This window comes from Adiantum capillus-veneris, chromosome 22, assembly GCF_014529385.1.
Source record: "Adiantum capillus-veneris isolate H3 chromosome 22, ASM1452938v2, whole genome shotgun sequence".
Taxonomy (NCBI): domain Eukaryota; kingdom Viridiplantae; phylum Streptophyta; class Polypodiopsida; order Polypodiales; family Pteridaceae; genus Adiantum; species Adiantum capillus-veneris.
Genome location: NC_140952.1, coordinates 92494752 through 92505852, shown reverse-complemented (window position 1 = coordinate 92505852; position 11101 = coordinate 92494752). Strand labels below are relative to the sequence as shown.

Below are 11101 nucleotides of genomic sequence, written 5' to 3'. Positions count from 1 at the left end.
TGGGGTAGTTTCCTACGACATTAAACAATCTTCTTCTCTCGTTTTGCAATATTGAAGTATCTCAATTCGTACACATTTCTGTCCTTCTTAGAAGCGATAACTCGGAGCCAATCCTTCACATTGTGTCTTTTTAGCTTGTTAGATATTTAAAGAGAAAATTACCAAAATACCTCTCAAATTTCAAAAACTCCCAAAATACCCCTATTATTTTGTCATAAATTTCCAAAATGCCCTTCAAATTTTCCAAAATTCTCAAAATACCCCTGGTTGTGAAATTAAATTTCTCCAAAGATTGAAAAGATGCTAGATTGAGAATATGGGTTGATTATGTAGGCTTTGGAGATGAATTGCTTCATATCTCTAGACATAATTGCCTCTTTTTGCAAGGAATTTGTGACAAATTACCTGCTAAGCATGCAAAAACGGATCTCAATTGTCAAAAAGAAATAAAGATTTAAAAATATCTCACCAAAAATAGATACAAGGGTATTTTGGGATTTTTTTTTCCCTACAGCTCCTGTGGGCACGTCTCTCTCTCTCTCTCTCTCTCTCTCTCTCTCTCTCTCTCTCTCTCTCTCTCTCTCTCTCTCTCTCTCTCTCTCTCTCTCTCTCTCTCTCTCTCTCTCTCTCAAGCTGTGCACATGCACCCAAAATCACGTGCCGGTCAGTGAAGATTTCAGGCTACCCCACCTCTGAATTGGACCTTAGCGTACTACAGCAAGAACGTGGTTCTACCACAGGTATCGGAAAGCAATGCCTCTCCTCTAGCCGTTTGCAATGGTGTGCAAGCGGTGCCTTTCTATTTTTAGTGCTGCTTGCATGTGCAAGCTACAGGCCTTTTATGTAACCTGTCTCGCCATTGTGCTTGTACATAAATGACCTCCTCGCCTAGCTGCAATGCACTGCAACATGACATGGGCAGGTTTATCTCGACTGCAATGGAGACCTACTGCGCCAAAGGTTGTGCCTCTCCACTCCCTTGCTCGGCACCGCGCATCTGAAGACTGCAGTAGAAGAGCTCAACGGTGTTGCATCTTGTCCTTCACCAGCTGAAACTGCTTCTGATAGAGAAGGCTTCTGTTTTCGTTCTCAAATTGTTAACGTCAGTCAATTCCTCTCTTCTGTAACATATATATACTGCAGAGTTGTGGTCTTAGGTTATTTTGTTTAATTACATCGATGCTCAACAAAGTCCTACTAGATCTATGTTCACCCATTAGATAAAATCTTATAAGATTCCCCTGCACTTTACTTTTCGTTGCTCACAGCAACGACTGGTAAAAACCCCACAGCCCAGGTAGAGCTCACGACATTAGCTAAATGCGCTCTATTCTACTCGGCTAACCAACTCAACCAAGAGTCATCGCTGCATACGTAGCCCAGCGTGCATGTATTTAAAAAAAAGCAGTTTACAAGTGAGCAACACGTTCTTCCCTTGTCCTATATTCCCGCCCCTCCTTGCTTCTCTTTCCACCTGTGCCTTGCCACCGCTTGGTCGTCATTCCTGTGTTGCCAGCTGTCTCACCCTTGCGACATCTCCCCGCAACGCTTGTCAATTCACCTTTCACCAACTCGCTCACCCTTCAGTTTCCCTTTTGATGATGAAGGCATCTCCCTGGATTCGCCTCAAAGAAACGCTTCAAAGATCATCACTGCATACTGGAATGTAGAAAAAACGCTACAAAAAACCCTAACAGCATGTTGATCGCAATAGGCTTGTAGGGATTGTGGCTGCGCACTTAACCTGAATAAGCTTTTTACCCCTCATGGTTGACAGAATTGCTGTCGGAACTGGGCCGATCGTGCTGCATGTGGGCAGGCTGACGGCCCGTGGTGTCCGGTGATGCTGCAGCAACCGGTGCACGTGCGCAAAGACGTCAATACGGCCGGTGGAGATTCTGTCATACTTTAAACAGTCGGCAACAGGAATATTGTGCACATTCTCTCTCTCTCAAGGAGCGCGCGCTGGCGCGCGCTCAGAGAGAGAGAGAGAGAGAGAGAGAGAGAGAGAGAGAGAGAGAGAGAGAGAGAGAGAGAGAGAGAGAGAGAGAGAGAGAGAGAGAGAGAGAGAGAGAGAGAGAGAGACAGAGACAAAGAGACAGACAGAGACAAGCTGACCAAGAAAACTTTCCTACGACTTCGACATTCAAGCCATGAGTGCCGAAAAGCTCCCCTTCGTCTTCACCATCAGCCCCAAAGACCCCTCATCAAATACACCCGCCTCATCGCCCCCCATGAACAGAACTATAACCATGTCAATGACCTTGTCAAGGGCATCATCGAGGCAAAACCCGCGTCCTCGCCGCCTGCCATGACCATTGAGGACATTTTCAAAGGCACCAAACAGTTCAAGCTCGCCGTCTTCGAGAAAGTGCAGCTTGAGCTCAACGAATTTGGCCTCCTCATATACAATGCCAATGTCAAGAAGCTCGTCAATGTCCCCGGCGAGTACTTGTCCTTCCTTGGACAAAAGACGCAGCCACTAGCGCCAAGATTGCCATCACTGATGCCAAGTATAAGGGTGATGTCGGCACCAAGGAGCGGCAGGGTCTCACGCAACGTCAGAATGCTGCAAAAGCTGATACTGAGATCAAGGTATGTCGCTCCAGCAGGTCCAGATTGCAAAACAGAAGGAGGTTCTTGCTCAAGCAGAGACCAAGATCTTTGAGAACACTAGGAAGGCTGAGATGACTCAAGCAGATGCAAAGCTAGCCAAGAAATCTATGTTGTGGTCATAGAGCTTGCCAAAATACAAAGCAAAAATGTGGTGGCCATACGAGAAGCCGAGCTGAATATACGGGCATTTGTGGTTGTGCTAACCACTTTGATTCTTGTTGGTAATTAGGCTTGATTTTCCCATGTGTCTTGTTTGGGAGGAATATCAAAATACTGAAGTACCTGGGACAACACCCTGCACATTCCATGCCATATTTGTGGAGGGTGGATTGGCACTTGCCGCTACCACTTTAGTCTTTTGTGCAGTCAATCCTCATGCGGCCTTTTCTATTGGGGAAGGACAAGTCTTTACGTGGTGGATGTGCGGCATATACAGAGGACTGTTCCGGCAAGCCTTGTAAAAGAATGCTATCTGCAGAATTCTCCTTGTGATCTTTGCTTAGTCCACTGTTGTATGCATTATGCCAAGAGCATCGAGAGATGTAGGGCAGGCTTTCTGATGATATTGTTATGCCTATGACAATCATAAATCCACCTCCTTCGCAGGAAATGCATATTCCTGAAGGCCCAAAGACTCTTTCAGCTAATGGTAATGATGAGAGTGTAAGTGTTGTACAAGTGCAAGCTCCATGATCTATTCTTTGTCTTCACCAACTATTTTGTAAGAAAAGTTGTCAAGCACTAGTAGTTGGAATTGCAAATGTTAAACCTCTATTGCCTTGGGAGGCTTGGCTATGTGGTTTCATTGTGTTCTTGAGAGGCTCCAAACACATGAACCTATACTAATGTGCAGAAGTGTTGGATTCTTGAGGGTAGAGAGAGAGAAAGAGAGAGAGAAGGCTCAAGCTATGGAGGCTTTACCCGCCTTGTGATGGTGGTGGTGGCGGTAATGCTGGCCACCTTTGTGTCTTGGATGGCGCTAGCTGCCAAGGCTGCTTGCCCCGACACTCAAGCACTCTACAACCAATGTAGCAAGTACGTGCTAGGCTACAGTCAATGTAGCGAGTATGTTCTAGGCTCCAACCCCCCATCCCTACTGCTAACAATGGATGTTGCAACCTCCTCAAATCATCTATCTCTTTGTGCCTTTGCAGTTCTATCCCTGACATCTTCAAAAACGTCATCAACCAATAGGGTATTCCAACATCAAATCCGTCTACAAGATTTCAGGTTCCTTCTGCGTTCAAGTTAAGGTGTAATAATTATCAAGGCCCACATGTTCACCCTTAATACCAATATGCCCATCTTGGACAATATAATATGTCGTTTATCTATTTCACTCAAAAATAGAATGATATGCTATGAAGCTTCCAACTTGTATGGCATGCATCATCACAAAAACCTTATTATGATGAGTATGCCATTTTGTGAATAGTATACATAACCTCTTTACCACACAAAGAGAGAGAGAGAGAGAGAGAGAGAGAGAGAGAGAGAGAGAGAGAGAGAGAGAGAGAAGAGAGAGAGAGAGAGAGAGAGAGAGAGAGAGAGAGAGAGAGAGAGAGAGAGAGAGAGAGAGAGAGAGAGAGAGAGAGATCATTAAGAAAAAGATGATGGAGGATTGTATCAATGTCTCTAATGGAAATTTCAGGGAGAGATGTTTGCAGTTTATGGCACATTTATGACAAAACTGAGACCAAGATGACATGATGTAATACAATGTACATAATTTTCAGAGAGAGAGAGAGAGAGAGAGAGAGAGAGAGAGAGAGAGCAAGAAGGGAGCAGTTTGAGCAATGCAAGACACACCTCCAATCATAGTGTAGTATTACAAAAGAAGCTGCCATAAGGTTTCCTCTACGACAAGGGCATACAATATGTCTTGTGACACTTGTTAACAAAAAGTGGTATGAAATGTGTTGTTTGGTTTTTAGTGCCTAATTGGTTGTCCCAAATTTGAACCAAGGGAACAATGTGCAAAGATATGTGCAAAAACTAACACTTCCACATGGTCTAAGCTCTCATGTGAATATGGCTATGATCGTACTGGAAAGAGCACATTGGCATTGAGCTTAAGAGGCCAATTTATTCCGCCTTCTAAATCATAAGAGATACTCTAAGATGCGAATTTCAACTTTGTAACTTCTTTCTTACCTCATCTTCCTTCACCCTCATTATTCCTAAGTTTGATTATGACTTCCTACGTATTATTTTTTCTATTTTTCTCAATTTCTGGGACAGCTCGTGATAACTCGCTCGGGTTTTGGGATTCCTCGTTCTGTTATTTGAAAAAAAATAAGATATGACCGGTTCATTTTGCTACTCTATGTTCAATATCTAAACTATTGCAATGTTGATGTGCTCTTTTCTATTGTACATATTCGCTCGGTTTCTTGTTCGCTCGAAAGTATTTGCTTGGGGTTAGAGATTCCTCAGGTAGAAGAGATAAAGCCGTAGTCATTAGTCAATATTACTTAGTGGGTAGAGGATCCCTTTTTACCCTACGACATCTTTCCAAGATGGATGACTAATCCATTTGGTGCTTGGGAGACTTAACTACCGCAAGCATGTCTGCTCTTTAGTCCATTTCATTCTCCCAAAGTAGAGTGACAAATTCTTGTTGTTGTTTGAGAGACCTCGTCATCACAAAAATGATTCTAAGCATGCATACTATTTAAATTTGTGCACAATAAAAAGAGAACTAGTCTTATAAGACAAAAACATTGTTCATTTAAAAGAAATTTGTACATGTGCTTACTCTGATGTAGCATTGTAAGCACTGACAAGGTTCATACTATCCTTAAGCTGTATTCCTTGCATCCATCTAGCATCTTCAAATGGATAAATTTTGAACTTAATAAGATATCATCGGATAATCTTACCATGTCGTAGTACCTTGTCTTCATGCCAAAGGATAGCTTCGGGTTGTAGCACCTCTTCTTGGTGTTCAACTTCGGGAGGGTCTTCAATAATTGGTTCACTTGGAGGGTCTCCTTTGTAGTGCTTGAGTAGGCTTACATGAAAACATTATGTATGAGCCAATGGTTGGGCAACTTGAGTTGGTAAGGTGTCGCATTGATAGGCTTCAAAATTTGGAAAGGACCATAGTATCTTTTTGCTAGCTTAGCATAATACTTTTGATGGCCCGTAGGATTTTTGCCCATCGTTTGCGTTAATCAAGCCTTAGGACACTTAAGTAAAACCTGATCATTTTCTTTGAGTGTTAAGGCCCTTCTGTGCTTGTTAGCAACATCGTTTTGTTGAGAGATGGATATAGCCTCCATAATCTTTTGAAAATATTCTTGTAGGTCACGGCTATAGTCATCGGCAGTAGTGAAGATCTTCCCATGTACTTTGAATAGCAAGGGACTTTTAGGTCTTCCCTCAATGATCTCAAAAGGTGCTTTTCCTATAGAAGTATGTAAAGTATTGTTGTAGGCATACTCTACAAGAGGTAAGCACTTTTCCCATTGTGAGCGTTGATCTACTTTTGTAACATAAGTCTTTAGTAGATCGAGTATCATAAGATTGGCTATCTCACTTTGGCCATCCATTTGTGGGTGATAGGCCGAAGAGAAATTCAATCTTGTTCCTATATTTTCAAAGAGACCTTTCCAAAAATTACTGGTCATTCTCGGATCTCTACCTGACACGATGGATGTTGGTAATCCATGGTGTTTGAAAATCTGTGATATGAAGAGAGTTGCCATTTGGTGTGCCTTAATAGTCTTTTTAATAGGAATAAAGTGTGATTTCTTGCTAAAATTGTTGACTATTGTCCATATTCTCGTATTCCCATGGATAGACTTGGGTAATCCAAAGATGAAATCCATGGATATACTCTCCCATGATGAATTTGGGATAGGCAATGGCTGGAGTAATCCAGTTGCTTCCCTCTATCATATTTGGTCTTTTGGCATACTACACATTTTGAAACATACTCTTTTATGTCCACTTTCATGGTAGGCCAATACAAATACATCTCTACTCCTCGGAGAGTATGTTGAATGCCTCTATGCTCTGCATAGGGATAAGCATGGGATTCATACATAACTTTCTCACGAAGGGACTCGGTAACACATAGCCTATTGCCGTGGAGAAGATAACCATCCTGCAAGGTGAATGGTTCCTCTTTCTTCCCCAAGAGCAAGGGCTGACATTATGTCTCTAAAATCAAGGTCAGTGGCATACTCATCTATCATAGAAGATAGATCATTGTGAGTAGCTATAGACATCACATTAACTTTTGGTCGTTGTGAAAGTGCATCGGCCACTTGATTGAGCAATATGAAAATTAGATTGCGAAAGAAAATTTGTCCACCTCATTTGTTTGTTGGTTAGCTTGGTTTTTGTGTCATGAAATACTTCAGACTTTGGTGGTCTGTTCACAGAATAAATTGACTCCTCAATAAGTAGTGCTTCCATGTGTCTAGGGCATGTAGAACAGCTAAAAGCTCTTTCTCATAAATGCCCAAGACTCGTTCATCCGTATTGAGTCTTTGGCTCTCATATGTTATGGCATGCCCTTCTTGAAGCAAAAAATCCAGGCAATCACCACAAGCATCACATTGGACCTCAAATGGCTTTGAGAGATCCGGAAGCATGAGGATTGGTTGGGAGGTAAGCTTCTCTTTGAGCTTGTCAAAAGCATTTTGCTCCTTAGCAATCCATAAAGCTTAACGTTCTTCTTTGTTAAGTCATGTAGTGGTCCTGCTACTTGAGAGAATTTTGCTATGAAGCATCTATAGTATGCGCACATACCAATAAAGCTTCTTAGCTTTTATTACCTCTAGCTTTGATGGATCCATACGGGTACCATCTTGAGAGATAATATGACTTAGGTATTGAATCTCTTGAAGGAAAATTTTTATTTTCTTTTGGTCGAGAAAAAGTCTCCCTCAATGCTTGAAAAATCATTTGGAGATGTTGGTTATGTTCCTCCAAAGATTTGGAGTAGATGATGATATCATCAAAGAACACTCCACTGAATTTGTGATAGGGTCTAAAAATGTTCTCCATTAGTTGATTGAATGTAGCTGGTGCATTAGTCAAACCAAAAGGCATGATTAGATATTTATAAAGACCAAACGTTGTGCGAAACACGGTCTTAAGGATACCTTCATCCACTATCCTTATTTGATGATAACCACTTTTAAGATCAATCTTACTGAAGTAGGTAGAGCCTTGTAGCTTATCGGACATATCTTCTACCCAAGGCACGAGAAATTTGTTTTTGATAGTGATATGGTTTAGTGCTCGATAGTCCATACACATACGGTATGTTCCATCTTTATTTTGCACTAAAAGGACTGGAGAAGAAAAGGGAGAGGAGCTAGGCCTCACCATCCCTTTGTCTACCAATTCATATACTTGCCTCATGATCTCCTCTTGTTGAGCTTGAGAAACTTGACAGGGAGGCTTGCTAGGCAGTGAGCTTCCTCGAAGAAGCTCAATGCGATGGTCATCATCCCCTCATTTTGGAGGTAAATGCATAGGGATATCATCAATGAACACATCTTGGAATCCTTTTAGAAAATTAGACAAGTCTAACTCTTCTTCATTCCTACCATTTACATTTGATGAAACATTAAGATCTTTTAGAGACTCTTTGACAAAAATCATGTAAACTAGGCTCTTCATTGATTTATCAAAAGCAGGAGGATTTACAAGTGGTATAGTACGACCATGCTCACTAGCATCTATATACATGTTCTTTCCCCTGCAGGTGAAGTAGATTCTCCTTTTAGGGAACTTCATATTGGAAGCCATGCCATCAAAAAATGGTGCCCCTAAGATAGCATCCTCATGTTGGAGAGGAGAGATGAAAAAGTATTCTTTGTTGACATAGCTTTGGACATTAAGCCTCAACTTCCCAATCAAGGGAGTAACGGAGGCTTGTTGTCCCTTGAAAGCTGTGTCAGCCGTTACAATATCTCCCATCTCAAAAGTTTGAATGCCCAACTTGGTGGCCAACTCCGTTGATATGAAGTTGTGAGTAGAGCCAAGGTCAAACAAGATGAAGGCATCATGCTCTCTTACCTTTCCCCAAGCATAGGAAAGTGATGATCCTTTGCAATAAGCATCCTCTTTTGGAGCTTCGATGGTGGAAGCCCTAGGAGTCTCATTACAAGCATTCTTCTTGGGGCAAGAACGATAGCCATGTCCTTGATCCCCCACTTAAAACACTTATGGTCCTTGCGAAAAGCGGTCAAGATCTTCAAGAGAGAGTTTGTTTTTGCCTTTGTAATCTCCCTTCTCCTTGGACCGGTTGTTGTTGTTGTTGTTGTTGTTGTTGGAAGTGCCTTGGGAAGAATTTTGAGCATTGGTTTTCCCCTTTGGATCATTTTTATCTTTGTTTTCCATGGGCTTGACATTTCATCTAGCCCCTTGTTGGAAATTGATGTGTGAAGCAACCATGTGTGATGGATTACTTTGGTGACAGAACCAGGCCGTTGAGAGTTGACATATACTCGGACATCTCTTCAGGTAATCCTGCACAAAACTATTGCTTTTGCTCAACAAAGTCTATCTTTTGAAAGACAGTAGACTAGAGATGTAAATCCCAAAAATTGTCTACATACTTGTGGATAGACTCATGAGAAAGAAGCTTCAAGTTGTGCCATTCAGTAAGCACTTTGTCCTTTGCATCGCTTGCAAGGTATTGCTTCATGATGGAAACTCGTAGAGTTTTCCATGTCTTTGGGGCTTCGCCGTTGCCACGAAGGCTAGCCCTCCACTGACGGGCTGATTTTTTGGAAGTGCATAGCTACATGGTGTAGCTTGGAGGACTCCGTAAAGCCCTTGTCTCCAAAGGCAACATCAAATTGCTGGATGAAGGCCAACACTTTGTCAGTAGCACCAAAGGTGCCATCATAGGTGAGAAAAGAGATACTCTTTCCTCCCTCTTTGAACCTCTTTAGCTTTTGTGACCTTTGCCATGCAGGGTATGATTTGCGATGTCCTCCCCTCCTGTATTCTCTAGGAGAATAGCCATAGCTTTCATCAAAAGAGGAGGAAGGTGAAGAAGAAGGAGAAGAGGTGACCTCTTTCTTGCCCTTTTTTTCTTTTGTTTCCTCTCTTCCCTTTCCAAAACAAGGAGAAGGACCGTGTGTTGATCTTTTCCTCTTGGGAGGAGTTGGCGATCGTCTAGACCGCCGTCTTCGTGGAGCCACATCTTCAAAGGAACTTAAATTTTCATTGCTTTCCTCTTTGGATTCATCCTCTCGTATCGGAAAGAGTCTTCTTTTGGGGATCTCTTCAAGAGGCCCCCTAAGCTTTCTCTCCTCTTGGAGAGGAATGGAAATCCCATAAGCACGAAGTTGTTGAGTAACTTCGGCTTACTAAGCAGGGTTGCCCATAGCTTGCTGCAACCTAGTAACAAGATAATTGACAAACATGGAGGCATCATCATTAGCACCTTCATGTGCAAAATCAAAGCTATCAATGTTAATTCTACTCTCTTGGTTATTCTCAACCATGTTAACAAAATTTGTGTACGTACTTAGTTTATGTTTTGGCAATTCAAAATCTTAGTTTCCACTCCTCTTAGCCTTTGAAAACCGGCTCATAAGTATCTACACCCACGGCTCGAAGTGGTTAATTATAGAGAGTAGTGGAGTAGGTCTAACATAGCAGAGTTGTCAAGGGCTAGCTCCTTTCGGACTTCTTATGGCTCAATAATGGTAAAGCCATAGGCAAGTCTAAAAAGACTCCATTATTAAGTCCAAATCTCCCGAGGTGTGCACCATATCCCACATAGTGGACTCAACAAAACCGATAATAGATCCAGCTCCACTTACCCTAATATGATTAACAAAATCAACCATTTATAGGCTACATAAGGACCTCTCTTCTTAAGCAACAAAAGAGAAACCAAATGCTCTAATACCAATGTAATGGAATTGGCCTATTAACTTGAGAGTAGCAGAAATTAGAGAGAGTACTTTTGAGAAATTACTTTGTGAGCATAGCGGGTGAACATAATTGAAGTTAGCAACATAAACATAGCATTTAGTTAACTTGGCATGAACAACACTTTTGCAAGAGAGAGAATTTGGAGAACATAACAACAATTGAGGACCGGATTTATGTGGAGCCGGTCTTCCCTCCAATAGGCATTTGTATTATGATTCTCCCATCAAGAGAGACTTGTTACAATACAATATTGGTGTTCCTTGTGACCTAGGTGATGCAATGAAGATGGAAAGCTTCAGGCATCACGAGCATAACATAAACTTTGTGGAAAGCATTAACTATCCCAAGCCTCAGTCCCAAGACCTCAAGCACCTTTGAAGGTGGAGAGAGCTAGCAAGGACTGAGGGTAGGGAAGAGGAAGAAGAAACATTTCATAGGAGAAAGAATTAGTTCCTCACTTATCATCACTCTTCTTGCTAGCATACATAATAGCATAGTAATGAAGATGGAGAAGATGGCAAGCTTAAGCATTGAAGCATGGATCTTGGTTGGATTTGCACTCCATAGCCAA

At 41.9% G+C, this 11101-nt stretch overlaps 1 pseudogene; it reads left to right on the top strand.

Annotated features, from left to right (window-relative positions):
* The first annotated feature begins 1766 nt into the window (after positions 1 to 1766).
* Positions 1767 to 3309, top strand: LOC147429797 (flotillin-like protein 2; annotated as a pseudogene).
* Positions 3310 to 11101: the final 7792 nt, after the last annotated feature.